The 4,581-nt window shown below is 48.4% G+C and overlaps 1 pseudogene; it reads left to right on the top strand.

Moving 5' to 3' along the window:
• Window positions 1-267: 267 nt before the first annotated feature.
• Window positions 268-1,330, top strand: LOC125549094 (annotated as a pseudogene).
• The last annotated feature ends 3,251 nt before the right edge of the window (window positions 1,331-4,581 follow it).

The following is a 4,581-nucleotide window of genomic DNA, read 5'->3' as shown; positions in this document are numbered from 1 at the left end:
GGCCAGTGCCCGCCGATATGCTTATCCCCACTTGCACATGCACGTGTGCGGTGTACGAAATTCCTCATAATTGTTTGTTTTTAGTCGGACTCATCATTGTTTGTTTACTGGTAGTAGATCTTATCTCTATCCGATAGAGATCTTAACTAGAAAATACTGAGTATAATACTACTACAATGTACATATATTCGAGCACTGTCTCGCCCAGAGTGAATAAACACGGCGGGGTCATGCCCGGTGCGCTCTCGCCATCGAGACGTAACGTCCGTATCAGGCAGTCCACCGCTCGCGGCAATGCACCGGTCGCCTCTATTTATAGCCTCCCACGCCCCATCCTTTTCTAAATCCCAGCCTCAACAATCACCAAAGTACACACACCACACTAATCAAGTACACATCCAGATCCAGGCCATCAAGTTACCCAGAGAAAGATCACCATATCACACATAGCGCCATGTCTGGCGTGTGGGTGTTCCGCAACGGGGTGGTGAAGCTGGTGGAGAACCACCCGGCGTCGGCGGCGGGGCGGTGCGGCGCAAGGCGCTGCTCCACACGCCCACGGGGGAGGTGGTCGCCTCCTACGCCTCCTGGAGCGCAAGCTCGTCGCGCTCGGCTGGGAGCGCTACTACGCCGGCGGGGCCGGCGCCGGCGGCGACTGCATGCTCAGGTTCCACAAGCGCTCCTCCGTCGACCTCATCTCCCTCCCCAAGGACTTCGGCCAGTTCAGCTCCGTCCACATGTATGACGTCGTCATCAAGAACCGCGACGCCTTCCGCGTCATCGACGTCTAGGCTTGCTGGCTGGCTGATCGTCCGGCCATTCGATAGAAGCAAGCACAGCTAGCTCGTGCGCGCCGGCGGCCGCCACCGTTGCATCCATGTCGTCATCGATCTCCGCTGGTTAACTTTTCCACCTTGTGTATGTGTGTACGTGCCCTGCACGTATATGCGTGTGTATGTATATGTACATGGTGTGTATTGACGTATATGTAGATATACATGCTGCGTGTGTATTGTGGTTAATTATTATTTTGTCTACTAGTATTATGCTATCGATGTGCCATGTGCGGGGACCTTGTGTATCACTTGCCACTTGCTCGTCTTCTTTTGATCAAGCTTGTTTGGTATAGTAATGATTTGGAGAGGCCATTAGAAAATTATTCACTCCAAACTAACGTGTGGTTGAAATTGAATGGTTAGCAGGGTAGTTATACATATTGTTGTGTCTCAAAAGGCGGCATATTATTTAGTACGTAGAAGGTGATGTTTTCGCTGATAGCGACACGTCTATTCTCGCTTTGTCAATCTTAAAGCACCACGACTCTGGTGGACTGGTGGTGTATCTGCTATGTTGTGTTGTATTCGGTGTTTCTAATAGAATGTTTGTTTTGTGAATGCTCGTGCAGCTTCTGACCCGATTACATATATTTAAACTTGTATCGGATAACGCCATTTTGCAAAATTGAATTTTGGATGAAACAAAATGAAAGGTTGACAGGTGCTAGGTTCCTAGGACTGTGCTTCAAAAGAATGGTCTGGTGCAACTTTTTGCAGGTTTGAAGAAACCCAAACGCAAGCTCTCCACTTGGAGTGATTTTGTTAGTACAATATGGACACACACGCGGTGTCATACCAACACACTCACACAATCACACATCGTCCTACTGTAGGCACTTGTTATCAACTGGAATGGCATTTCCCATTTCCCATTGGTGGGACGCACAAAGACACGGAAACTATGATCTTACAGGTGGTGGGCTAAGGATTGATCCACCTCCATAGATCATTTAACCTGTGTTTGGTCATTATGGGCATTCCGCATTTCCACGCTTTATTGAGAAATTCGTCTGATCTCATATTCCATAGGTTTCAACAAACAGTGACATTTACTTTTGATTTTTTTCTACTTGTAAACCGTTAAGGAATCACACCGTTTCATCCCAAATGAGCACATCATATTAGCATGAGTCACTGTTAAGATCTCGTATAATGAACATACAACACTAATGCGATGATATCCTCCGTTGGAGACGACCACAAGAATCGTCACCAAAGGCGATGGTGACATCAGTGGAGAAAATAGAGCTATTAGCAGCGCAAGAGAGAATCGCCGGATATGTTTTCATTAAAATATATCAGAGGATACTGTCATATACACTCTCAACATCTGTGTCAGCATGAATACTATAATACATTAAAAATTTCATGTGCATTTTCAACTCCTTATTTATAAACCATGACTTTTACTTTCAGTATGTTTTCTCTTTGTAAACCGCTACAGTGTCAGACCATTTCGGCACAAATGAACACATCTTATTATTGGCTATTTTGTGTCACTGCCAACAACTTGTATGATGACAGATTTCCTCCGCCGATATCCTTCGTTAGACAACCGCAAGAATCATCACCAAAGGCGATGGCGGCATCAATGAAGAAAAAGGATTTTATTAGTGGCGCAAGAAAGAGGCACCGGATATGGTGATGCCCCTGCAAATCAAGGACTGATGCGGTTTCGCTAAAACCTAACACGTATTATTGGAGACATCTACGGAAATCATCACAAAAACTTTCGCAAAATGATGTTGTTTCCTTTGACTTCGTTTCGTTCTCTGCCCCGCAACCCCCACTTGCGTTCCTTCTTCTTTTCTCCCCTTGAAATCAGGTAGATACATTTCAGCCATCGACATGAGGATTCCTGCATACCTTCAGGCTCCAGTTTCCCTTGAGAGTAGTGGATAATTGCTTGGTTCTCTATGCCGACGGAGGTACGAATGGTGTGGCTGCAATGTGTTTATTCCTTATTAAGGGAGAGAGAGAGAGAGAGAGAGAGAGAGGGGAGGGGGGAGAGGGCATGCAAACACAAGTAGGTGTACGTTGTATTTTCACAGCCTAGCCTACAACATTTGGAAATTTTAAGTGCCAACTATGAGTGCAGGTGGGTCGTCCCTCGGGTGTGCGGGCGGCGAGGGGCGGCGGTCGTTGCTGCGTGGGCGGTGGCTCCACGCTGGCCAACCGCTGATTCTTGGTGTTGCTCTGCCCTTCGCCCGATCTACTCCAATCCGCGCCGGCTCCGGCTCCCGATAGTTGTGGTCGTCCTCCCCGTATGGTGTCTCCATGGATCTGGTCGGAGGGTGTGGATCCGGAGGAAACTTCTGGCCGGCGCGGCGGCCACATCAAAGTCTGACACCTTTGGGTGTCGATCCCCTCCTTGGAGGCTCCGATGAGGATCCTCCTATTGGGGAACGTAGTAATTTCAAAAAAATTCCTACGCACACGCAAGATCATGGTGATGCATAGCAACGAGAGGGGATAGTGTCATCTACATACCCTCGTAGACCGTAAGCGGAAGCGTTGTGACAACGCGGCTGATGTAGTCGTACGTCTTCACAATCGACCGATCCTCAGTACAGAACGTACGGCACCTCCGCGTTCAGCACACGTTCAGCTCGGTGACGTCTCCGAACTCACGATCCAGTAGAGCTTTCGGGAAGAGTTTCGTCAGCACGACAGCGTGGTGACGGTGTTGATGAGCTACCGACACAGGGCTTCGCCTAAGCACCGCTACGATATGACCGAGGTGGATTATGATGGAGGGAGGCACTGCACACGGCTAAGAGATCAATGATTAATTGTTGTGTCTTCAAGGGGTGCCCCCCTCCCCGTATATAAAGGAGTGGAGGAGTTGGCGCGCCCCATGAGGAGTCCTACTCCCACCGAGAGTAGGACTCCCCCTTTCCAAGTAGGTGTAGGAGAAGGGAAGGAAGGGAGAGAAGGAGAGAAGGAAAGGGGGGTGCCACCCCCCTCCTTGTCCAATTCAGACTAGAGGGGGAGGGGGGGCGCGGCTATCCTGGCCGCCCCTCCTCTTCTCCCACTAGGGCCCATTAGGCCCAATATACTCCCCGGGGGGTTCCGGTAACCCCCCGGTACTCCGGTATATGTCTGAAACCTCCCGAAACACTTCCGGTGTCCGAACATAGTCGTCCAATATATCAATCTTTACGTCTCAGCCATTTCGAGACTCCTCGTCATGTCCGTGATCATATCCGGGACTCCTAACTACCTTCGGCACATCAAAACACAAAAACTCATAATACAAATCGTCATAGAACTTTAAGTGTGCGGACCCTACGGGTTCGAGAACTATGTAGACATGACCGAGACACGTCTCTGGTCAATAACCAATAGCGGAACCTGGATGCTCATATTGGTTCCTACATATTCTACGAAGATCTTTATCAGTCAAACCACATAACATAAGTTGTTCCCTTTATCATTGGTATTTTACTTGCCCGAGATTCGATCGTCGGTATCTCAATACCTAGTTCAATCTCATTACCGGAAAGTCTCTTTACTCATTCCGTAATGCATCATCCCGTAACTAACTCATTAGTCACATTGCTTGGAAGACTTATAGTGATGTGCATTACCGAGAGGGCCCAGAGATACCTCTCTGACAATCGGAGTGACAAATCCTATTCTCGATCTATGCCAACTCAACGAACACCATCGGAGACACCTGTAAAGCACCTTTATAAACACCCAGTTACATTGTGACGTTTGGTAGCACACAAAGTGTTCTTCC

This window comes from Triticum urartu, chromosome 3 (assembly GCF_003073215.2).
Source record: "Triticum urartu cultivar G1812 chromosome 3, Tu2.1, whole genome shotgun sequence".
NCBI classification, from domain to species: Eukaryota; Viridiplantae; Streptophyta; class Magnoliopsida; order Poales; family Poaceae; genus Triticum; species Triticum urartu.
This window is presented reverse-complemented; position numbering and strand designations above follow the sequence as displayed.